Source organism: Anomaloglossus baeobatrachus, chromosome 1 (genome assembly GCF_048569485.1).
Source record: "Anomaloglossus baeobatrachus isolate aAnoBae1 chromosome 1, aAnoBae1.hap1, whole genome shotgun sequence".
In the NCBI taxonomy this organism is placed as follows: Eukaryota; Metazoa; Chordata; class Amphibia; order Anura; family Aromobatidae; genus Anomaloglossus; species Anomaloglossus baeobatrachus.
The window spans coordinates 58,190,620-58,217,292 of NC_134353.1; the positions used below are offsets into that span (position 1 = coordinate 58,190,620).

A 26,673-nucleotide genomic window follows, 5' to 3' on the forward strand; every position below is an offset into this window, starting at 1 on the left:
CGCGGCCACGATCAGAAGACTGAGCAGCGCCAGAACTGAGCATTTCCGGCCGCCTGCAACCCTAGCCAGGACAGATTGGCGGAAGGGTGGCGTGTCAGACCCCGGCCGATCAGACATTGATGACCTACACTAAAGGCCCCGTCACACTAAGCAACATCGCTAGCAACATCGCTGCTAACGAACAACTTTTGTGACGTTGCTAGCGATGTTGCTGTGTGTGACATCCAGCAACAACCTGGCCCCTGCTGTGAGGTCGTTGGTTGTTGCTGAATGTCCTGGGCCATTTTTTAGTTGTTGCTGTTCCGCTGTGAAGCACAGATCGCTGTGTGTGACAGCGAGACAGCAACAACTAAATGTGCAGGCAGCAGGAGCCGGCTTCTGCGGAGGCTGGTAACCACAGTAAACATCGGGTAACCAAGAAGCCCTGTCCTTGGTTACCCGATATTTACCTTTGTTACCAGCCTCCGCCGCTCTCACTGTCAGTGCCGGCTCCTGCTCTGTGCACATGTAGCTGCAGGACACATCGGGTTAATTAACCCGATGTGTGCTGTAGCTAGGAGAGCAGGGAGCCAGCGCTAAGCATTGTGCGCTGCTCCCTGCTCTGTGCACATTTAGCTGCAGTACACATCGGGTAATTAACCCGATGTGTGCTGTAATTAGGAGAGCAAGGAGCCAGCGCTAAGCGGTGTGCGCTGCTCCCTGCTCTGTGCACATGTAGCTGCAGCACACATCGGGTAATTAACCCGATGTGTGCTGTAACTAGGAGAGCAGGGAGCCAGCGCTCAGTGTGCGCTGCTCCCTGCTCTCTGCACGTGTAGCTCCGTGCGGTGGTAACCAAGGTAAATATCGGGTTGGTTACCCGATATTTACCTTAGTTACCAAGCGCAGCATCTTCCACGCGGCGCTGGGGGCTGGGACACTGGTTGCTGGTGAGCTCACCAGCAATTCGTGTAGCGATGCTCCAGCGATCCCTGCCAGGTCAGGTTGCTGGTGGGATCGCTGGAGCGTCGCAGTGTGACATCTCACCAGCAACCTCCTAGCAACTTACCAGCGATCCCTATCGTTGTTGGGATCGCTGGTAAGTTGCTTAGTGTGACTGGACCTTAAGGATAAGCCATCAATGTCCAATTAGTGGACAACCCCTTTAAAGTTTGTTCCCTCGCTATAAATTCTTTAATTAGCATGAATGTGAAGAAACATAATGCTATGTGATCTCCTGAGAGATATAAAAAAAATAATACAGTACTGTCCTAAGGAAGTTTTTCTTATCGTTTACCACACTGCTGAAAGTGTCCCCAAAAGGAAATTAGCCCAACAGCAATAATTGGCCACTGCTGTGACAAGACTTCGTGGCATACAGTCTGTAAAAGGGAGCAGGGACCTCAGCGGCTCGAGAATGGTGCAGAATCAATTCGGTAAATATGGGCAATTAGTGTTTACTTTTTAGGCATAAATAACCCAACATTTAAAGGGAGTCTGAGTCTTATCAGCTCTAAATGACTGTTCAAACCAAGCACAACCGCTCGGTGCACCCATGGCGTGGTCAAACAGATCAATGCACCTCACCACCGAAGTGTTTCTATCTACGCTCTCCGTTGGTTCCTGTAACTCCAGAGCTGTAAGTCAAGGACGAAGAGGTCAGAGAAAGTTGGAAAACAGAGTAGGTGTGATGGTGCACTGAACTGTTCGGCCACGCCGGAGGTGCATCGAGCCGCAGTGTTCGGTATGAATGGTCATTTTTCACTGATAAGGATAGGGTTTTGTCATCAGGCTGCTCAGTGTTGTGCTCCTGACATTCCTGGCATCCAGCTGGTTTACCAGGAAAAGTCTTGCTGTGACCAGAGTGTTACACGGCAGCCGTTCAAGTAAATCCTTATAATGTCTCATAAAAGGGGACCGAAGTAAGAACCCCCAACAGTCATCTAATGGGTCATGAAGTCTTGTTAAGCTGGCAACTAACAAAATAGTTGGATGCTGAATGATCAGAGTATTTAGGAAATTCCTTGAGGAGTTGTCTATTACTTAAAGAATATGTCCGGCCTTACGCTACAGGTCTACCGGAGACACCTCACAGCGCGGCGTGACGGCAACTGCAGATTTGTACCCCAAGGCCACGTGCACACCCTGAGTATTTGGTGAGTTTTTTACCTCAGTATTTGTCACCCAAATCCAGGAGTGGGTAAAAAAAGGTAAAGTGGTGCCCTTGTTTCTATTATACTTTTTCCCTCTGATTGTTCCGCTCCTGGTTTTGGCTACAAATACTGAGGTAAAAAATGCTCAACGTGTGCACATGACCTAAGAGAGGAAGGCTGCAGTACTAAGGCCATATGCACACACCAGAACCAGGAGTGGAACAATCAGAGGAAAAGTATAATAGAGACACGGGCACCACTTCTGTATTCATCACTCACTCCTGGTTTTGGCTACAAATACTGAGGTAAAAAAGTCACCAAATACTCAATGTGTGCACCTGGCCTTATTAGGCATGATATAAGAAACCTTTGCTTATGTGCTCCCGTTCAGTATTTGGTGAGTTTTTTACCTCAATGTTTGTAGACCAGAACCAGAGGTGGGTGATAAATACAGAAGTGGTGCCCTTGTTCCTATTAAGGCCCCGTTACACGCTTCGATTTATCTGACGATCTCCGTAGCAATGTGACACGCCAAGATCGTAGTTACGATTTGCCGAGATCGCACATACAGTGGTGTTCATAAGTCCTGCATAGGCATAAAGAAAACTATATATTTCATACTTCTGCATCTCTACAGTGAAACTGGTGGAACATATATGTTTTTGTAATCCCTCATTGTATGCCATACTCATTTTTGAATGTCCCAAGTGTATAAATTGTTATGATATGTGCATTTTTAATATTTTTTTTTACAGCATAACCATACCTACACCAGTACAGTGTGTAGAATGGTGAGCAGGTTTCTAAGTTCATTAACTTCCAATGCAAGTTCACACAGACTTAAATTTTACTTTTCTTTGTCGCTCCATTGGGAGACCCAGACAATTGGGTGTATAGCTTCTGCCTCTGGAGGCCACACAAAGTAATTACACTTTAAAAAGTGTAACCCCTCCCCTCTGCTATACACCCTCCCGTGCATCACGGGCCCCTCAGTTTTTTGCTTTGTGTTGAAGGAGGCACACATTCACGCAAGCTCCAAGTTTTAGTCAGCAGCAGCTGCTGACTTTATCGGATGGAAGAAAAGAGGGCCCCTATGGGGCCCCCGGCATGCTCCCTTCTCACCCCACTCAGGTCGGCGGTGTTGTTAAGGTTGAGGTACCCATTGCGGGTACACAGGCTGGAGCCACATGCCGCTTTCCTTCCCCATCCCTTAGGGGCTCTGGTGAAGTGGGATCCTATCCGGTCATCCAGACACTGGGACCGGTCTCCCTCCGCAGCCCCTGGGGGAATCTGCCGGACAGGAGACGGAGTATCGTCAGGGACATGGCCCTGCATCCACAGGTACTCTGTGTCCCCGTTGGGACGGCGCATAAAGCACCTTGGGCCCGGACGCTGCAGCGACTGCGGCGGGGATATGGGTCCGGGACTACCGCGCCGACCGTGCACTGCCGGCCGGCCGCGGTTTTAACTTTAGTCCCCGGCTTTTGCGGCCTAGTATTGGATTCTCCCGCCCCCAGGCCTGCCAGTCAGGGAAAAGGGCGGGACGGTCGGTATGACGCCGACAGTGAGGGCTGGAGTACACTGAGCTGTCCTCCGCCCCCCTCACTACTCACGCTGGGGCACCAGATTCCCGCACTTTTGTGACTACGCCCACGCCTCCCTCCTCCTCAGAGAACGCCGTCAGCCATTTTTTCAGCACAGTCTGCGGTGGAGATCTTCTGGCTGCAGCTGAGGGAGACCCGGGGCAGGGAATCTGGTGGCCACACAAGCGGTTGGTAAGCCACACCGGTCTGCCGGTGCTGGACTCCCCAGAGTGCCGAACTGTATATATATATATCCTTTGTATATACATTGGCTGGTTCGGCTGTACTGTAACTTGGGGCTATATATATCCCTCAGTGTTCACGGTGATCCCTTACTGATCTCTTGGAGGACAACAACATGTCGTCTGCAAAGAGCAAGGGTACCAGGGCACAGGCTTTTTTTGCAACCTGTACCTCATGTGCGGCTATGCTACCTGCAGGTTCCACCTACCCTCATTGTGTGCAATGCTCGGCCCCTGTGACACTCACTCAGCCGGAGCCTCACGCACTGGTGGGACCCCCGGCTCAGGTAGAGACACCGGTTCCCACTGTCCAGGTGACAGGGACAGAGTTTGCAGTTTTGGCTGACAAACTGTCTGAGTCGCTTTCACAGTCCATGGCTCAGTCTATGGACAAATGGTCTGCTAAGATACTAGAAGCCTTGCAGTCCAGACCAACAACACAGATGCAGGGCACTGTGCGTTATTCGTCCCCAGGTCCCCCTCAGTTGGCGCAGCAATCTGCTCCTGAGGTGACACATAGGTCCCACGGTGAGGACTCCGACTCGGACCGCAGTCCCAGACCGGTGAAGCGGGCTCGCTGGGGACCTTCCTCCACTTCATCACGCTGCTCAGGGTCTCAGCATGAGGACTCTCTAGAGGATGAAGAGGAAAGCGCAGCTCAGGGCTCAGACCCTGACGGTGCTCTCAATCTAGATACACCTGAAGGGGACGCCATAGTAAATGACCTTATAGCGTCCATCAACCAGGTGCTAGAAATTTCTCCTCCAACTCCAACTGTAGAGGAGGCGGCTTCACAGCAGGAGAAACACCAGTTTCGGTTTCCCAAACGTACACGGAGTGCCTTTGTCGATCACTCTAATTTCAGGGATGCTGTCCAGAAGCACAGAGCATTTCCGGACAAGCGTTTTACTAAGCGCCTTAATGACACACGTTATCCCTTCCCCCCGGAAGTAGTGAAGGGTTGGGCTCAGTGTCCAAAAGTGGATCCTCCAGTCTCTAGGCTGGCGGCCAGATCTGTGGTTTCAGTGGCAGATGGCTCATCGCTCAAGGATGCCACTGACAGGCAAATAGAGCTCATGATGAAATCCATCTATGAAGCCATAGGAGCATCTTTTGCTCCGGCATTTGCGGCAGTGTGGGCGCTCCAAGCTATCTCAGCTTGTCTGTCTGAGATTACGGCGGTCACACGCACCGCTACTCCGCAGGTTGTGTCTCTGACTTCTCAGGCGTCGGCTTTTTCGTCCTACGCCATGAACGCCGTCCTGGACTCGGTGAGCCGTTCAGCGGTAGCATCCGCCAATTCGGTGGCAGTCCGCAGAGCCATGTGGCTACGTGAATGGAAGGCAGACTCTGCCTCCAAGAAATTCTTAACCGGTTTGCCATTTTCTGGCGACCGTTTGTTTGGCGAGCAATTGGACGAAATTATTAAACAATCCAAGGGAAAGGACTCGTCCTTACCCCAGTCTAAACAAAACAAACCTCAACAGCGGAAGTTTCAATCGAGGTTTCAGTCCTTTCGGCCCTCGGCCAAGTCACGTTCCTCCACGTCAAACAGGTCGGAGAAGGGCCAGAGAAACCCTTCTGCATGGCGGTCTAAGGCACGGCCTAAAAAGACCGCCGGAGGCACCGCCACCAAGGCGGCCTCTTCATGACTCTCGGCCTCCCCAAACCGCATCCTCGGTCGGTGGCAGGCTCTCCCGCTTTTGCGACGCCTGGTGGCCACATGTCCAAGACCGATGGGTGAGAGACATTCTGTCTCACGGTTACCGGATAGAGTTCAGCTCTCGTCCTCCAACTCGTTTCTTCACAACATCTCCGCCCCCAGAGCGAGCCGCTGCACTCTTTCAGGCGGTGAATGCGCTGAAGGCAGAAGGAGTGGTGATTCCCGTTCCCCCTCAGGAACATGGTCACGGCTTCTACTCCAACTTGTTTGTGGTGCCAAAAAAGGACGGATCTTTCCGTCCCGTTCTAGACCTCAAACTGCTCAACAAGCATGTCAGCACCAGAAGGTTTCGGATGGAATCTCTCCGCTCGGTCATCGCCTCAATGTCACAAGGAGACTTCCTAGCATCGATAGACATCAAGGATGCTTATCTCCATGTGCTGATCGCACCCGAACATCAACGTTTCTTGCGTTTCGCCATTGGGGACGAACACCTTCAGTTCGTGGCACTGCCATTCGGCTTGGCGACAGCCCCACGGGTCTTCACCAAGATCATGGCAACAGTGGTGGCGGTCCTACACTCTCAGGGCCACTCGGTGATCCCTTACTTAGACGATCTCCTAGTCAAGGCACCCTCCTGGGTGGCTTGCCAGCACAGCCTGACCATTGCCCTGGAGACTCTCCAGAGGTTCGGGTGGATCATCAATTTCCCAAAGTCAAAATTGACACCGACCCAATCCCTGACTTACCTCGGGATGGAGTTTCATACCCTGTCAGCGATAGTGAAGCTTCCGCTGGACAAACAGCGTTCACTACAGACAGGGGTCCAATCTCTTCTTCGGGGTCAGTCACACTCTTTGAGACGCCTTATGCACTTCCTAGGGAAGATGGTGGCAGCAATGGAAGCAGTTCCCTTTGCGCAGTTTCATCTGCGTCCACTTCAGTGGGACATTCTCCGCAAATGGGACAAGAGGTCGACGTCCCTCGACAGGAACGTTTCCCTGTCAAGAGCAGCCAAAACCTCCTTTCAGTGGTGGCTTCTTCCCACTTCTTTGTCGAAGGGAAAATCCTTCCTGCCCCCATCCTGGGCTGTGGTCACGACAGACGCGAGCCTGTCAGGGTGGGGAGCGGTCTTCCTCCACCACAGGGCTCAGGGAACCTGGACTCCGACAGAGTCCTCCCTGCAGATCAACGTTCTGGAGATAAGGGCAGTGTATCTAGCCTAAAAGCGTTCCAGCGGTGGCTGGAGGGCAGGCAGATCCGAATACAGTCGGACAACGCCACGGCGGTCGCGTACATCAACCACCAGGGCGGCACACGCAGTCGTCAAGCCTTCCAAGAAGTTCGGCGGATTCTGCTGTGGGCGGAAGCCACAGCCTCCACCATCTCCGCAGTTCACATCCCGGGCGTAGAAAACTGGGAAGCAGACTTTCTCAGTCGCCAGGGCATGGACGCAGGGGAATGGTCTCTTCACCCGGACGTGTTTCAAGAGATCTGTTGCCGCTGGGGAACGCCGGACGTCGATCTAATGGCGTCTCGGCACAACAACAAAGTCCCGGCATTCATGGCACGGTCTCAGGATCACAGGGCGCTGGCGGCAGATGCGTTAGTTCAGGACTGGTCGCAGTTTCGACTACCCTATGTATTTCCCCCTCTGGCACTTCTGCCCAGAGTGTTACGCAAGATCAGGTCCGACTGCAGGCGCGCCATCCTCGTCGCTCCAGACTGGCCGAGGAGGTCGTGGTACCCGGATCTGTGGCACCTCACGGTGGGGCAACCGTGGGCACTCCCAGACCGACCAGACTTGCTGTCTCAAGGGCCATTTTTCCATCTGAATTCTGCGGCCCTCAACCTGACTGTGTGGCCATTGAGTCTTGGCTCCTAGCCTCATCAGGTTTATCTCAAGATGTCATTGCCACCATGAGACAGGCCAGGAAATCAACGTCCGCCAAGATCTACCACAGGACTTGGAAGATCTTCTTAGCCTGGTGCTCGGATAGGGGTTTTGCTCCCTGGCCGTTTGCATTGCCCACTTTTCTTTCCTTTCTTCAATCAGGATTGGACAAGGGCTGGTCTCTTGCCTCTCTCAAGGGACAAGTGTCGGCGCTTTCAGTGTTTTTTCAAAAGCGTCTAGCCAGACTCTCGCAGGTCCGCACGTTCCTGCAGGGAGTTTGCCACATAGTCCCACCTTACAAGCGTCCGCTAGAACCCTGGGATCTTAACAAGGTGCTGACGGCTCTCCAGAAGCCACCTTTCAAGCCGATGCGGGAGATCTCTCTATCTCGCCTTTCACAGAAAGTGGCCTTCCTAGTGGCAGTCACTTCACTTAGGAGAGTGTCTGAGCTAGCAGCGCTGTCATGCAAAGTCCCCTTCCTGGTCTTTCACAAGGATAAGGTGGTCCTGCGTCCGGTCCCGGAATTTCTCCCCAAGGTGGTATCCTCTTTTCATCTCAATCAGGATATCTCCTTGCCTTCTTTTTGCCCTCATCCAGTTCACCAATGTGAAAAGGATTTGCACTTGTTAGACCTCGTGAGAGCACTCAGAATCTACATTTCTCGCACGGCGCCCCTGCGCCGTTCGGATGCGCTCTTTATCCTTGTCGCTGGCCAGCGTAAGGGGTCTCAGGCTTCCAAGTCAACCTTGGCTAGGTGGATCAAGGAACCGATTCTTGAAGCCTACCGTTCATCGGGGCTTCAGATTCCTTCAGGGCTGAAAGCCCATTCTACCAGAGCCGTGGGTGCATCCTGGGCTTTGCGGCACCAGGCTACGGCTCAGCAGGTGTGTCAGGCGGCTACCTGGTCGAGTCTGCACACCTTCACTAAACACTATCAGGTGCATGCCTATGCTTCGGCAGAGGCTAGCCTAGGTAGGCAAGTCCTTCAGGCGGCAATTGCCCACCTGTAAGAGGGGGCCGGTTTCCGGCTCTTTTTATCGAGGTATTCTGTTACCCACCCAGGGATTGCTTTTGGACATCCCAATTGTCTGGGTCTCCCAATGGAGCGACAAAGAAGAAGGGAATTTTGTTTACTTACCGTAAATTCCTTTTCTTCTAGCTCCTATTGGGAGACCCAGCACCCGCCCCTGTTCCCTTCGGGCTGGTTGTTCTTTTGTGTACACATGTTGTTCATGTTCAATTGTTCTTTGGTTAATGGTTCAGTTCTCCGAACATCCTTCGGATTGAATTTACCTTAGACCAATTTATAAGTTTCCTCCTTCCTGCTTTGGCACCAAAACTGAGGGGCCCGTGATGCACGGGAGGGTGTATAGCAGAGGGGAGGGGTTACACTTTTTAAAGTGTAATTACTTTGTGTGGCCTCCAGAGGCAGAAGCTATACACCCAATTGTCTGGGTCTCCCAATAGGAGCTAGAAGAAAAGGAATTTACGGTAAGTAAACAAAATTCCCTTCTTTAAGATTTATTATTTTCTATTTAATTCAGAGTCCTGAAAAGGGCCTTGTGAGTGCATCTCTAGCGTCTAATACTTTATTGGCAGCCTTTGCTCTTGAGCACCAACTTGCATCTCTGTGGCATTGAGCGCCCAAGCTTCTGCAGATGTTCACGAGTGATAATGTGGTTCCAGGCCTGTATCAGAGCCTCAATCAACTCTCTCTTGGTCCTTGGCTATTTTTTAGATCTCTATTGATACCTTGTGCCACATATTTTCCATTGGATTGAGGTCCGGGGACTGCGCTGGCCAGTCAATAGTAGCCACCTTGTTTTTTTGTTTTTTTTTTCCCATTCTGTTACTGTCTTAGCTCTGTGACAAGGAGCGTTATCATCCTGGAAGATATAATCCCCTGAAAACAGGTGTTGAGCAGAAGGCAGCATTTTCTTATTAAGGATGTCCATGTATCTTTTTGCATTAACCCTCCACAATATGAAGCCTTCCAGCACCATTGGCTGCCATACAGTCCCAGACTATTGCTTTCATCGGATGTTTCACAGAGAAGCTCAAACACTCTGGCTTGTACTCTTCATGTGGAAACCTTCTCACATAAGACTTGCCATCATTTCCCAAAATGCAAAAAGTGCTTTAATCACTAAATAGCATTTTTCCCACTCCTCCTTCCTCCATTTTGAATATTTCGATGCCCACAGTTTTCGCCTTTGTATGGCTGTCATCAATGGCTTCTTTCAGGCCTTGCACCCTCTCAATCCTGCTTCCAAACATCTCTTCCTAACAGTTGATGTTGCTACCTCAATATTGCCCTTTTCTTGCCATTCTCACAGAAGCTGAGGAGAGGAGAGGTGAGCTTTCGATCGACAAGGGATGTTCTTATCAGTACTCTTTCCTCCCTTTTAGTTGACTTTCTGGGCCGACCAGATCTGGGCCTGTCCTGGGTAATTCCAAGCTCCTTATGTTTCTGCAAAACTCTTACATCTGTCCTCTGATTACAGCCGACCTTCCTTGCGATCTGGGGGCCAGTATAACCCTCTTCATGTAGCACCACAGCTCGCACACGATCCTCCGCTGACAAAAATCTGAAGGCTCCCATCATAAAGCTCTACAGTATCATTCACTAGATAGACCTACAGATAAAACAAACTAAGCAGCAGATGTAATGGAATGTGATTGGCTGCCATATCCAGGTTATGATTGGTCACAAGAACCTAATCTGTGATTGGCTAATTTTGGATCTGAAGCTGTACAATATTTAGTTGTGCTTTCAATTCCCATATTGTTGCAATAATTTCAGGCAAAACTACTTCAAAAGCTAAAAATATTACAGGGAGAAAATGCAAAATTTGTTTTCTGAACAAAACTATATATAATATGTCATATTATTAGCATCGAAGATATTCCACAGAAAACGTTTAAAACTTTAAAAATCAATTCATCCTATGCCTATGCAGGACTTATGAACACCACTGTAGGTCGTTTTGTAGCGGTCACACGTACACATCTCACAAACAACACAACATCGTTCAGCGATATATTGTTTGACCAAGGTGGTCGTGTGGATGTTGTTCGTCGTTGGCAGGGTGTCAAATGTAGCAATATGTCTGCTGTGTTCCAAACGACGAACGATATTTTGAAACTGAACGACGTGTCGACGATCACCAATTTTCAACCTATTTGCAATCGTTCAGAGTCGCATGTAGGTGTCACACGCAACGACGTCGCTAACGATGACGGAAGTGCGTCACGGAAACCGTGACCCCCGACGGCATATAGTCAGATAAATCGTAGCGTGTAATGGGGCCTTTACACTTTCCTTCTGCTTGTTCCACTCCTCATTTTGACTTACAAATACTGAGGTAAAATACTGATCAAATAGTCAATGTGCGTACGTGGCCCAAGGGAAGAAGGCTGCAGTACCAACACTAAGGCCACGTGCACACGTTTTGGTATTTTGTGAGTTTTTTACCTGATTTTTTTGTAAGTCAAAACCGGCAGTGCGTGATAAATACAGAAGTGCTGCCCGTGTTTCCATAATACGTTTCCTCTGATTTTTCCACTTCTGGTTTTGGCTACAAATACTGAGGTAAAAAACTCACCAAATACTGAGCGTGTGCACAAGGCCGTAAGGTCAGACAACCCATGTAAGTGAAGTTTCAAAAGTCCCATGAATCTTTTTCTACACAAACCTTCCATCAGTGAAACGTTGCTCCTGTCCAGTCTGTCGAAGTCTTCTGTTCTGGGATTTGATATTGCACAAAATAATCTCTCCCTGTCCATGTAACAAAACGCGACTATCGTACCATGGAGGGAAGCAATCGGCCATCTGCAGTCCTGGGACACTAATTTGGACGCTTTCTTAATTAAACACTGGAGTTACAGGACTTAAGGGGATTCTTTGGTTTTGGAAAACCCCTTTTGTTCCCCTCTCCCACCCAAATGCAATTTGGGAGAAAAAAAAAATCATCTAAAAACTTCCTGAGTCGCCCTCCCTGTTTCAGCGCTGCAGCCAATCGTTGAGCTGCTGAGCTGAATTACTGGGCTACAGCGCTGTCTGAGACGTCACCACTGCAGACAATGATGGACTCAATCAGGAGCATCTGTGGAAACTCAACACTGGACCCGGAGTGGGTGAGTCAAGCGTTTTAAGAAGACTGCTGTTATGCAGTGTTCAGGTCCAGACTCATTAGGTCACACTGTAGAGCCTGACAGGCAAACTGATTTCTCCTAGTTGTTCAGCCTGAGCTGGGCATCGGCTGTCTCATGTGCTCTGTTCCTCAGTCCTGCAGGAGTTAATTCCTGCTGACTTGGGGAACTCTGCTAGGAGCTCATGTTGCTAATTACTGATCACAGCTGTCTTCTCCATATATAAGATTCTGGATCTTACCACTCAGCTCCGATTATAGCTTTAGCTTAGCTCCAACGATTCCGGTCTTTGTGGTGATCCAGTTTGTGGTGATCTGAAGTTACTTTTTTGCCTGGTGTTTGAAGGTCCCCTGTTGTGCATTATTTTTACTTTCTTCCTTTTTTTCCTTTATTCCCCTCTACACATATAGTCTCTCCTTTTGTGTTTGAGTTCGGTCTGTGTCGTTTCTGTGGGGGTTTGTTACTGTGTTTCAGGCCCGCTCCAAGGTTGGGGGAGAGGGGGGAAGTAAGATCAGGGCTCGGACTAGAGTTAGGGTCACACTGGGGGCTCAGACCTGGCCTTCCTTCAAGCCTACCTCTGAGATAAGGGACAGCGCAGGGTCTCAAGCCTGAGAGCCAGTATAGGGGCCCCTGTTCTGTCATTTTTTATTTTGTGACAAAAATATAACTCACAGCGTCCCATGCCAACCTTTTGCTAAAGCTAGAAAACCATAGATGGGAGAGAGCTGCTTTAGGAGAATATAACCTTAAGGGGTATTCCAGTCAACAAAAATGATCACACAGCTAATAGATCCGTGTGAGGACCCCCATCAATCATCAAGATTGTGATATGGTCATACCTGATTCTCCCCATGACTGAAGTCTTGTAGTCACAGCCATTCACTCGTGCGTCCTTCCGATCCATTCACTCTGTATGGGAGCGCTGGTGATTGTCGAGTGCAGGCCTCTGCTGCCTTCGTCATAGACGTAGGATGGACGAGCAGTTTTTAGCGCCAACACCCTATCCTGTAAATTTTGGAATTTAACCCCCGTGTTCTTCTGCAGCCCGCCAAGTCTGGCAATTTCGTTGGGGCGCCCCCACACCAATCTGTCCTTTATTGCCTATACAGTAAAGAGGGGATGATTGTTGTAGACTGCAGTACCCCTTTATTCAATCTGAACGCAATAGTTCATAATATCCAAAATCCTGCCCTATGGATAACTCCGAGTGCACCGTTTGTATCACGATTACGCCACGTGCCTGGGAAGGGGCACAGAGCGGGCGCGGTGCCGTCTGAGCTTGGCCTCGTTCTGTACACTACATTTTTACTCTTCACTTCCAGACAACTTTTCTAATAGTCTGATAATGAGGTTGGCTGTATGCGCTGCCATCCCCGCGTTACCAGCGCCGCGCCATACCTCAGTACACATCATAAAACATGGCGTCTGACAGCTGATATCACAACACAAATTATATGACGGCAACAGGTCTTAATTACCGTGCGGATGGACATCTATAGGAGTGTACCAGACATCAATTAACGGCGCCCTTTCCCTGAGAACAAACCAGATTTAATTAGCTCGGGGGAATTGGAGGGAAATCATGCGTCCAGCTGTGGAAACACTGACAAGTAATTCCCAATTGTTGTAAATAAGATGTCCTGTGGCAGGCGGCTGACACGGCGGCGTCCTGGTGCCATTCTGCCCGCCATCTCTCAAGCAGCAGCTGGCGCATGTTGTTTTTTATCATCGGTAATGATTCCCTTGTGCTGCTCTTCATTCTTTTTATTGTTTAATGTTTTATTCTCCAAACAAACAAAATTTAGTTTGTTTAATATTAAGCTGAGCGCACGGATTAGATCATGGCAGCTGAACTCGATGGCCTCTCCCTCCATCAACAGCGTATGTTGGGGTGAAAAAAGATCGGGCACCAGATTTATCATATGTCAACTGGATTCCCCTCACTTGTGTGGTCTTTAATAACATTCCTGCACACCGAAGAAATTACCTTTCCTACTTGTTCCTTTTCATATGCCTGCACAGCAGGAAACAAGTGCTGTGCAGGTGCAACCGGTTGTGTGGATGACGTCCTCCCGCGTCAATCACGGCAGGAGAGACGACGATTGACGGGACAGTGGTGGAGGCATACACTGTCTGGAGATGTCCATCAGACCACTCATCATAGTCTCTCCTGCCTTGATTACAGTAATATCATTCACCCAATCTGTTGCACCTGCGCAGCTTTTGTTCCCTTCGTTGCATGCGCAATAGTTCACACTTTTCAGATGACGTCAGTCTAGGCAGGAGAGATGGCGATTGGAGGGACAGAAGAAGCGCCATTCAGTGTCTGTTCCTCTTCATATACATGTACAACAGCGAACAAGCTCAGGAGCAACCGGTTGTGTGGATGACGTCCTTCCGCGTCAATCACGGCAGGAGAGACGGCGATTGCCGGAACAGTGGAGGGGGTGTACACTGTCTGGAGATGCCCATGAGACCACTCATCATAGTCTCTCCTGCCTTGATTACAGTAATATCATTCACCCAATCTGTTGCACCTGCGCAGCTTTTGTTCCCTTCGTTGCATGCGCAATAGTTCAGCACACTGTTCAGATGACGTCAGTCTAGGCAGGAGAGATGGCAATTGCAGGGACAGAAGAAACTGCATACAGTGTCTGTTCCTCTTCATATACATGTACAACAGCGAACAAGCTCAGGAGCAACCGGTTGTGTGGATGACGTCGTCCCGCGTCAAGCAAGGCAGGAGAGACGGTGATTGCCGGAACAGAGAAGACCTACGGTCTGGAGACGCCCATCTGAATGCTCGTCACAGTCTCTCCTGCCTTGATTGATATCATTCACCCAGCCTGTGCAGCTCTTGTTCTCTATGTTGCATGCGTGCGAGTTCAACAGACTGTTTGAATGACGTTAGTCAAGACAGGAGATATGGTGACTGACAGAAGAGGCTGCATACACTGTCTGGAGACACACATCAGACCACTCTGCACAGTCTCTCCTGCTTTGATTGATATCATCCACCCAACCTGTTGCACATGTGCAACGTTTGTTCCCTACGTTGCATGCGTGAGACTGTTCAGATTACGTTAGTCACGGCTGGAGAGATGTCGATTGCAGGGACAGAAGTGGCAGCTTATACTGTCTGGAGACAACAGTCGGACCACTCAGCACAGTCTCTCCTGCTTTGATTGACATCATCCACCCAATCTGTTTCGCATGCGCAGATTTTGTTCTTTACATTACATGCGCGATAGTTCAGCAGACTGTTCGGATGACGTTGGTTAAGGCAGGAGAGATGGCGATTGCAGGGACAGAAGAAGCAGCTTACACTGTCTGGAGACGCCCATCGGACCACTCTGCACAATCTCTCCTGCCTTGATTGATATCATCCACCCAACCTGTTGCGCCTGCGCAGCTTTCGTTCCTTTTTTTGCATGCGCAAGAGTGCAAGACTGTTAGGATGACGTCAGTTAAGGCTGGAGAGACTGCAACTGTGAGGACAGAGGATTAGTGTATGGAGATGAACACTTATACAAGGAGCGCAGTGCAGCTGTGATCTTATAAAAGGGTTTGAGGAATATTTTACCAGATGGCTAAAAGAGGGTGGGTACAGTGTGTAAACCTATAAAATCTGATTACAGGTTCCCTTTAACATGCCTGATCATTTTTGTTAGTAGGGAAGATTAGCCACCGCCAGAGGCGACCGCCTCTCCACTCACTTGATACGTGCACACTCGAGCATGCATGTGTACGTGTATAAGGGGGTGGGAAGAATAGCTGTCAGCCAAACCAGACTTTGCCCGACTACTATCTAATTGGCCAGCAACTATATAAAAAGTCACAATGGATGAATCAGCCGAAAATATCTGGGAACCAAAAATTCAAATAGAAACACCTATAGAAAAAAACACATTGTGCGGTACAAAAAACAAAAGGCGCAAACATGGCAATGAAATGGATCCATAGAGTCCAAAAAAAGAAACAAGCAGAATTTGTACGTTTATTTTTTCTTCTCCATTCACACCAATAGTAAAAAAAAGACTTGCTCGTTCCTCTATGGACTCTATGGCCCCAATTTATTATTTCTATTTTTTTTAAGTAATTTTTTGTCTTTATTTTCTTTTTGCACTGGTGGATTTTGTGCCACATTCATCGAAACTGGCGCACAATGTTTTTTTTAATTGGTGCAGATTCCTAGGTGCTCATTTTTTGGACCTTTTTGTGCCTTTTGAGGATAAGTTGTACAGTTTTAAAGGGGCTGGGAGACAACACCCCAATTTCTTGGGGTCAGATGGTTGTGACTCCCATTGATTCAGACAAGCAGCCTTCTCTCGATTCATTCCTAATGGGAGTGCCGAAGACCGGCTGAACGCCGGACTCTGCCATTTCCGGTGACCCCAACAGAATGAATGGAGTGGGGTAGAGGCGCACATGGTCGACCACAACTCAAATCACATGAAAGGAAAGGTGGGGGTCCCATTTAACATTCGTCATCAACTGCACAAAAGGAAAAAAAGGTCGGACTTTGTACTGCACGTTTGCCCAAAAATTTTGGCATTTTTGAAAAGGTGATTTAGGCTCGACCATCTGGATAAGGAAAGCCACGGCCATATGGCTGAACAAAAAATAGACAAAACCAAGGAAAGAACTTAAAAGGTGCAAATTCAATAATAAAAGGTGCAAAAAACACCCAAAACCTCTAAATTGAATGAGACCAGCGAAAAGACGTTTTATCAAATGAGGAATTATGCTAAAAGGGGAGTTTCTGTTTAAGGAGGTCCGATTGCTGGGAAATATCCCTTTAGGCCCTGTGCGCACGCTGCGCATTTACCGCGGATTTGCTGCAGAAAATGTGTCTAACATTGCTGCAGTCATTCCCCAGCAAATCCTATGGGTTTTTAAAAAAATGCTGTGCGCACACTGCGTTTTTTTTTTTTTTATACCTGCGGATTTACCCAAAAAAAACAAAAAAGTGAGCCGGAGTATGAGATGGTATTTACCCGCAGATTTTTCGCTGCAGAATTAATGTGCATGTCACTTCTTTTCTGCACGTACATGCGGTTTTTGCCATAGATAATGGTAAAAATCCGCAGGGACCAACTTGCAAAAAATCAGCTGTAAATCCGTGGCAAATCCACAATAAAACTGCATGCGGATTTCGTTGCAGTTTTTTACCGCGGGCGCGGGATTCTTTAAGAGGGTCCGGATTTTCCTTAAGAAAAAGGCACTTTCGAGTGTGCACATAGCCTTAAGTTGAGTATTTTACAGTCTTGACTCTCGTGTTGGCTGAAGTATATAGCCTGGACCCACTGTTTTTTATGCATTCTCTCAATCGGCACATTGATTGTCTATGTCACCGTGATATGCCGTATGGAGATCATAGAGCGGGCTCCTAAGCACAGAAGAACCTAGAAATGAGAGAGTCTAAAGCCTGCTTTACACGTTGCAATTTCGCATACGATATCGTATGCAATTTGCAACGCCCCCCTCGTATGTGCGGCATGTTCAATTTGTTGAACGTGCCGCACAAACGATTAACCCCCGTCACACGTACTTACCCGTCCATACGACCTTGATGTGGGCGGCGAACGTCCACTTCCTGGAGTGGGAGGGACGTTCGGCGTCACATCAACGTCACGCGGCAGCCGGCCAATAGAAGCGGAGGGGCGGAGCTGAGCCGGACGTAAACATCCCGCCCACCTCCTTCCTTCCGCATTTCCGGCCGGGAGCCTCAGGACGCAGGTAAGATCTGTTCATCGTTCCCGGGGTGTCACACGCTGCGATGTGTGCTGCCTCGGGTACGATGAACAACCTGACATGCAATTCTAGAGAGACAGGCACGATGTGTATGCGATGAACGTTTTAACATTCAATCGCACGTACCTGTCACACACTGCAATGTACCTTACAATGCCGGATGTGCGACACTTACGACGTGACCCCGCCAACACATTGTAAGATACACTGCAGCGTGTAAAGCGGGCTTAAGGCTTGTGGCCACAAAAAGGACTCTTAGGGAAACGTTAAAGTATATGTAAGAAATATCTCCAAACAGATACTTTTGGTTAAATGCTCAGATCCCGAGTGCAGTTGACATAATAAATAGTGCATCTTGGTGAACCAATTATCGCCACATAGACAACCATTCATTTCAGTTGCTGCATGTTATATTACATTTCTGCTGTAGTGGCTACTTTTGATGAGTCAGCAATACCATGCTCGGATGCTCAGTGCTAGTGATGAGTGGGCACTACCATGCTCGGATGCTCTGTACTCGTAACTAGTGATGAGCGGGCACTACCATGCTCGGATGCTCTGTACTCGTAGCTAGTGATGAGCGGGCACTACCATGCTCGGGTGCTCAGTACTAGTAACTAGTGATGAGCGGGCACTACCATGCTCGGGTGCTCAGTACTCGTAACTAGTGATGAGTGGGCACTACCATGCTCGGATGCTCTGTACTCGTAACTAGTGATGAGCGGGCACTACCATGCTCAGGTGCTCAGTACTCGTAACTAGTGATGAGGGGGCACTACCATGCTCAGGTGCTCAGTACTCGTAACTAGTGATGAGTGGGCACTACCATGCTCAGGTGCTCAGTACTCGTAACTAGTGTTGAGCGGGCACTACCATGCTCAGGTGCTCAGTACTGGTATCTAGTGATGAGCGGGCACTAACATGCTGGGGTGCTCAGTACTCGTAACTAGTGATGAGCGGGCACTACCATGCTCGGGTGCTCAGTACTGGTATCTAGTGATGAGCGGGCACTAACATGCTCAGGTGCTCTGTACTGGTAACTAGTGATGAGTGAGCACTACCATGCTCGGGTGCTCAGCACTCGTAACTAGGGATGAGTGGGCACTACCATGCTCAGGTGCTCAGTACTTGTAACTAGTGATGAGTGGGCACTACCATGCTCGGGTGCTCAGCACTCGTAACTAGGGATGAGTGGGCACTACCATGCTCAGGTGCTCAGTACTTGTAACTAGTGATGAGCGGGCACTACTATGCTCGGGTGCTGAGTACTCGTAACTAGTGATGAGCGGGCACTATCATGCTCGGGTGCTCAGTACTGGTATCTAGTGATGAGCGGGCACTAACATGCTCAGGTGCTCAGTACTGGTATCTAGTGATGAGCGGGCACTAACATGCTCGGGTGCTCAGTACTCGTAACTAGTGATGAGCGGGCACTACCATGCTCGGGTGCTCAGTACTGGTAACTAGTGATGAGCGGGCACTACCATGCTCAGGTGCTCAGTACTCGTAACTAGTGATGAGCAGGCACTACCATGCTCGGGTGCTCTGTACTAGTAACTAGTGATGAGCGGGCACTAACATGCTCGGGTGCTCAGTACTGGTATCTAGTGATGAGCGGGCACTAACATGCTCAGGTGCTCAGTACTGGTAACTAGTGATGAGTGGGCACCACCATGCTCGGGTGCTCAGTACTGGTATCTAGTGATGAGCGGGCACTAACATGCTCGGGTGCTTAGTACTCGTAACTAGTGATGAGCGGGCACTACCATGCTCGGGTGCTCAGTACTGGTATCTAGTGATGAGCGGGCACTAACATGCCCGGGTGCTCAGTACTCGTAACTAGTGATGAGTGGGCACTACCATGCTCAGGTGCTTAGTACTGGTAACTAGTGATGAGTGGGCACTACCATGCTCAGGTGCTCAGTACTCGTAACTAGTGATGAGTGGGCACTACCATGCTCAGGTGCTCAGTACTCGTAACTAGTGATGAGGGGGCACTACCATGCTCAGGTGCTCAGTACTCGTAACTAGTGATGAGTGGGCACTACCATGCTCAGGTGCTCAGTACTCGTAACTAGTGTTGAGCGGGCACTACCATGCTCAGGTGCTCAGTACTGGTATCTAGTGATGAGCGGGCACTAACATGCTCGGGTGCTCAGTACTGGTAACTAGTGATGAGTGGGCACCACCATGCTCGGGTGCTCAGTACTGGTATCTAGTGATGAGCGGGCACTAACATGCTCAGGTGCTCAGTACTGGTAACTAGTGATGAGTGGGCACCACCATGCTCGGGTGCTCAGTACTGGTATCTAGTGATGAGCGGGCACTAACATGCTCGGGTGCTTAGTACTCGTAACTAGTGATGAGCGGGCACTACCATGCTCGGGTGCTCAGTACTGGTATCTAGTGATGAGCGGGCACTAACATGCTCAGGTGCTCAGTACTGGTAACTAGTGATGAGTGGGCACTACCATGCTCGGGTGCTCAGTACTGGTATCTAGTGATGAGCGGGCACTAACATGCCCGGGTGCTCAGTACTCGTAACTAGTGATGAGCGGGCACTACCATGCTCGGGTGCTCAGTACTGGTATCTAGTGATGAGCGGGCACTAACATGCTCGGGTGCTCAGTACTCGTAACTAGTGATGAGCGGGCACTACCATGCTCGGGTGCTCAGTACTGGTAACTAGTGATGAGCGAGCACTACCATGCTCGGGTGCTCTGTACTAGTAACTAGTGATGAGCGGGCACTAACATGCTCGGGTGCTCAGTACTGGTATCTAGTGATGAGCGGGCACCACCATGCTCGGGTGCTCAGTACTCATAACTAGTGATGAGCGGGCACTACCATGCTCGGGTGCTCAGTACTGGTATCTAGTGATGAGCGGGCACTACCATGCTCGGGTGCTCTGTACTCGTAACTAGTGATGAGCGGGCACTACCATGCTCAGGTGCTCAGTACTGGTAACTAGTGATGAGAGGGCACTACCATGCTCAGGTGCTCAGTACTGGTAACTAGTGATGAGCGGGCACTACCATGCTCAGGTGCTCAGTACTGGTAACTAGTGATGAGCGGGCACTACCATGCTCAGGTGCTCAGTACTCGTAACTAGTGATGAGCGGGCACTACCATGCTCAGGTGCTCAGTACTCGTAACTAGTGTTGAGCGGGCACTACCATGCTCAGGTGCTCAGTACTCGTAACTAGTGATGAGCGAGCACTACCATGCTCAGGTGTTCAGTACTGGTAACTAGTGATGAGCGGGCACTACCATGCTCAGGTGCTCAGTACTGGTAACTAGTGATGAGCGGGCACTACCATGCTCAGGTGCTCAGTACTCGTAACTAGTGATGAGCGGGCACTACCATGCTCAGGTGCTCAGTACTAGTAACTAGTGATGAGCGGGCACTACCATGCTCGGGTGCTCAGTACTGGTAACTAGTGATGAGCGGGCACTACCATGCTCAGGTGCTCAGTACTCGTAACTAGTGATGAGCGGGCACTACCATGCTCAGGTGCTCAGTACTCGTAACTAGTGATGAGCGGGCACTACCATGCTCGGGTGCTCAGTACTGGTAACTAGTGATGAGCGGGCACTACCATGCTCAGGTGCTCAGTACTGGTAACTAGTGATGAGCGGGCACTACCATGCTCAGGTGCTCAGTACTCGTAACTAGTGATGAGCGGGCACTACCATGCTCAGGTGCTCAGTACTGGTAACTAGTGATGAGCGGGCACTACCATGCTCAGGTGCTCAGTACTGGTAACTAGTGATGAGCGGGCACTACCATGCTCAGGTGCTCAGTACTCGTAACTAGTGATGAGGGGGCACTACCATGCTCAGGTGCTCTGTACTCGTAACTAGTGATGAGCGGGCACTACCATGCTCAGGTGCTCAGTACTGGTAACTAGTGATGAGCGGGCACTACCATGCTCGGGTGTTTGATACTCATAACAAGCATTTTAGCACTTGAATGGACTGCGCTTTAGGATAGAGGTTTTCTGAAACTAGAAAACCCCTTTAAGGAATTTTGTTGTAAAAAAATTTCCGAAAATCTTTTGAGCTTAATTTGTTTTTTCACACTACCACTAAGGGACTGTAATCTTCTGGTAACTCACTGCATAGCAGTCTATTTGCACCCTGCTTGGTCTTGATGTTGTATTGCTGCAGAAAAGCCTAATCCTTCTACCTAAATACTTACTGTATATCACAAAAGTGAGTACACCCCTCACATTTTTGTAAGTATTTTATTATATCTATTCATGGGACAACCCTGAAGATATGACCCTGTAATGCAATGTACAGTGTCAGTGTGCAGCTTGTATAACAGGGGAAATGTGGTGCCCTCTAAATAACTGAACACACAGCCATTAATGTCTAAACTGCTGGCAATAAAAGTGAGTACACCCCTAAGTGAAAATGGCCAAAATATGCCAGAAGTGTGAACATTTTGTGTGGCTGCCATTATTTTTTTAGTGCTGCCTTAATTCTCTTGGGCCTGGAGGTCACTAGAGCTTCACAGCAGCTGATGGATCCTCTTCCATCCTCCACGACGTGTGCAAAGGTTATTGTGAAGAGAGGGGGAGCAGGTCAGCTGTGATATCACCTATTGTAACTGGTGGATCCTGGCTTTTCAGAGCGGTTTCCTGCCATTGTAATCCTGCCTCTGATGATAAAGACAATGCTGTAAACTCTTCCTAAATGGACACAAAGTATGAGCCTATAGAACCCTTAGTGGTCAGTGTGAAAATTGCATGATTTATAAAAAAAATATATATATATATATAATATTTATATGTGTGTGTGTGTGTGTGTGTGTATATATAATTAATATATATATATATATATATATATATATATATAATATATATATATTTATATGTGTGTGTGTGTGTCTGTGTATATGTGTGTGTCTGTGTATATAATTAATATATATATATATATATATATATATATATATATATATATATATATATATATATATATATATATATATATAAAATTATATTTCTTCGGCGCTCTATTGGGAGACCCAGACGATTGGGTGTATAGCACTGCCTCCGGAGGCCACACAAAGCAATTACACTAAAAAGTGTAAGGCCCCTCCCCTTCTGGCTATACACCCCCAGTGGGATCACTGGCTCACCAGTTTTCTGCTTTGTGCGAAGGAGGTCAGACATCCACGCATAGCTCCACTGTTTGTAGTCAGCAGTAGCTGCTGGCTCTATCGGATGGAAGAAAAGAGGGCCCATATAGGGCCCCCAGCATGCTCCCTTCTCACCCGCGGTGGTGCTTGTAAGGTTGAGGTACCTATTGCTGGTACAGAGGCTGGAGCCCACATGCTGTTTTCCTTCCACATCCCCTGGAGGGCTCTGTGGAAGTGGGATCTTGCCGGCCCCCAAGCCCTGGGGCCGGGCTCCATCCACAGACCCATAGAACCTGCTGGATTGGGAGCGGGAGTGCCGTTCAGGGACAAGGCCCTGCAACTTTCAGGTACTCTGTGTCCCCGGCAGGCACGGACACTCTCAGGGCTTGCTGAGCGTTGTAGTGCGCCGGGGACAGTAGCGCTGTACGCTGGGGGTTAGGTCACTGCAGCTTTGCTGAGTGACGTTGTGTGTTGGGAACTACTGCGCCGACCGCTCCTGGAGCGGCGGCGCAGCTGCGACTTGTGGTGCGCCGGGGGCTTTGCGCCGACCGCGCTTTTACGGCGGCGGCGCTTCTAACTTTAGCCCCCGGCTTCTGCGGCCTAGCGCCGCTTCGTTCCCGCCCCCACCCTGTCAATCAGGGTAGGGGAAAGACGCTGCTCAATGGCAGCGCCGAGGGCTGGAGCCTTATTTACATGCTCCAGCCCTCTCACTAGGCACAAGGGGAAGCAGACTTCCCGCTCTTCGTCGGTGTACGCCCAGGGCCCGCCCCCCCTCTCCACAAGGACGCCGGCAGCCATTACACATGCGATCTGGCTGGGGAAAGGCAGCAGGCTCTGGGAGACCCAGACTAGAGGGATTTCTGGCGACCACACACCGCTCCTAAGCGGGCGGTAAGCTGCACAGTAGTGCTGGCCCCACTAGTGCCTCAGTGATATATTAGTGTACTTTTTTCTTGGTACCATATATATATATAGTTGCACTGTAAGGTCGCTTCTTGGCTGGACACCCTGTACTGCTCTGAGGAGGCAGCAACATGTCATCCGCAAAACGCAAGGCTGCCAAGGCACGGGCTGTGTACACTGTTTGTACTGCATGTGGGGCTGATCTACCGGCAGGCTCCAATGATTCACATTGTGTGCAATGTTCAGTCCCAGTGGCACTTCGTCAGCCAGAGCCTAATGTGGTGGTAGCCCAGGCAGAGACGCCTGTGAACCCTGCCCCGGTGACGGGGACAGACTTTGCAGTGTTTGCTGATAAAATGTCTGAGGCTATGACAAAAATCCTGGAGACCTTGCAGGCCAGGCCGGTTCCTCAGACCATGGACACTGCTGTGGCTATGCTCTCTAGTCCCCCTCAGTTGGAACTAATCCGTACTTCAAGGGGGTCTCAAGCATCACAAGCTGAAGTCTCTGACTCAGATGACAGTCCCAGGCAGCCTAAGCGAGCTCGCTGGGAAAGACCCTCGACGTCATCACACTGCTCAGGGTCTCAGCGAGAAGAATCTCTCTGTGATGAGACTGAGGACGGTGATCAGGATTCTAATCCTGAGGCCCCTCTCAATCTGGATGCCCCTGATGGTGACGCCATGGTTAATGACCTTATATCGGCGATTAATAGACTGTTGGATATTTCTCCCCCAGCCCCTTCTGCAGAGGAGGCAGCTGCACAGCAGGAGAAGTTCCATTTCCTGTATCCCAAGCGTAAATTAAGTGCTTTTTTGGACCACTCTGACTTCAGAGAATCAATCCAGAAGCACGACGCTCATCCAGACAAGCGTTTCTCTAAGCGTTCTAAGGATACCCGTTATCCTTTTCCCGCTGAAGTGGCCAAACGCTGGACCCAGTGCCCAAAGGTGGATCCCCCAATTTCCAAGCTTGCGGCTAGATCCATAGTCGCAGTAGAGGATGGCGCTTCACTTAAAGATGCCAACGACAGACAGATGGACCTTTGGTTGAAATCTGTCTATGAAGCTATCGGCGCGTCGTTTGCTCCAGCATTCGCGGCCGTGTGGGCACTACAAGCTATTTCAGCTGGTTTAGCACAGGTGGATGCTATCATACATCCAGCGGTGCCGCAAGTGGCGTCCCTAACTTCGCAAATGTCTGCGTTTGCGACCTATGCTATCAATGCTGTCCTAGAATCTACGAGCCGTACCTCGATGGCGGCCGCCAATTCTGTGGTTTTGCGCAGAGCCTTATGGTTAAAGGACTGGAAAGCAGATGCTGGTTCCAAAAAATGCTTAACCAGCTTGCCATTATCTAGAGACAGACTGTTTGGTGAGCCATTGGCTGAAATCATAAAACAGTCCAAGGGTAAGGACTCTTCCTTGCCACAGCCCAGAGCAAGTAAACCTCAACAGAAAAAGTGGCAGTCGAGGTTTCGGTCCTTTCGAGGCTCGGGCAAGCCCCAATTCTCCTCGTCCAAAGGGACTCAGAAAGGACAAGGGAGCTCAGATTCCTGGCGGGCTCACTCACGCCCCAGGAAAGCAAATGGAGGAACCGCTTCCAAGGCGGCTACCTCATGACTTTCGGCCTCCTCCCTCCGCATCCTCGGTCGGTGGCAGGCTCTCCCGCTTTTGCGACATTTGGCTGTCACAGGTCAAAGACCGGTGGGTAACAGACATTTTGTCTCGCGGGTACAGAATAGAGTTCAGTTCTCGGCCTCCACTTCGGTTCTTCAGAACCTCCCCACACCCCAACCGAGCAGATGCCCTGCTGCAGGCGGTGGACTCTCTAAGAGCAGAAGGAGTCGTGATCCCTGTCCCCCCTCAGGAACGGGGGCGAGGATTTTACTCCAATCTCTTTGTGGTTCCAAAAAAGGACGGCTCCTTCCGTCCTGTTCTGGACCTAAAACTGCTCAACAAGCATGTGAACGCCAGGCGGTTCCGGATGGAATCCCTCCGCTCAGTCATTGCCTCAATGTCTCAAGGAGATTTCCTAGCATCAATAGACATCAAAGATGCTTATCTCCACGTGCCGATTGCTACGGAGCACCAACGCTTTCTGCGCTTCGTGATAGGAGACGAACATCTTCAGTTCGTGGCTCTGCCATTTGGTCTGGCGACAGCCCCCCGGGTGTTCACCAAGATCATGGCAGCAGTGGTAGCAGTCTTGCACTCTCACGGACACTCTGTGATCCCTTACTTGGACGATCTACTGGTCAAGGCACCCTCTCAGGAGGCATGCCAACTCAGCCTGAATTTTGCACTGGAGACTCTCCAGGCGTTCGGGTGGATCATCAACTTCCCAAAGTCAAATCTGTCACCGACCCAATCACTAACGTATCTTGGCATGGAGTTTCATACTCTCTCAGCGATAGTGAAGCTTCCGCTGAGCAAGCAGCGGTCACTACAGACAGGGGTGCAGGCTCTCCTTCAAGGTCAGTCGCACTCCTTAAGACGCCTCATGCACTTCCTCGGGAAGATGGTGGCGGCAATAGAGGCGGTTCCGTTTGCGCAGTTTCATCTGCGTCCACTTCAATGGGACATTCTCCGCCAATGGGACGGGAAGTCGACATCCCTGGACAGGAAAGTCTCCCTTTCCCAGACGGCCAAGGACTCTCTGCAGTGGTGGCTCCTTTCCACCTCATTATCACAGGGAAGATCCTTCCTACCACCGTCCTGGGCGGTGGTCACGACAGACGCGAGTCTGTCAGGGTGGGGAGCAGTGTTTCTCCACCACAGGGCTCAGGGTACGTGGACTCAGCAGGAGTCCAGCCTTCAGATCAATGTTCTGGAAATCAGAGCAGTGTTTCTTGCCCTACTAGCCTTCCAGCAGTGGCTGGAAGGGAAGCAGATCCGAATTCAATCGGACAACTCCACAGCGGTGGCATACATCAATCACCAAGGAGGGACTCGCAGTCGGCAAGCCTTCCAGGAAGTCCGGCGCATTATGATGTGGGTGGAAGCCACGGCCTCCACCATATCCGCAGTTCACATCCCCGGCGTAGAAAACTGGGAAGCAGACTTCCTCAGTCGCCAGGGCATGGACGCAGGGGAATGGTCCCTTCACCCGGACGTGTTTCAGGAAATCTGTCACCGATGGGGAAGGCCGGACGTCGACCTAATGGCGTCCCGGCACAACAACAAGGTCCCAACATTCATGGCA

General features: G+C 49.9%; 1 protein-coding gene across 1 annotated transcript in view; it reads left to right on the top strand.

The window, feature by feature from the left end:
- The window catches only part of UVSSA (UV stimulated scaffold protein A), a 169,120-nt gene that overhangs the window by 136,869 nt on the left and 5,578 nt on the right, over window positions 1-26,673 (top strand). The window lies entirely within an intron of this gene.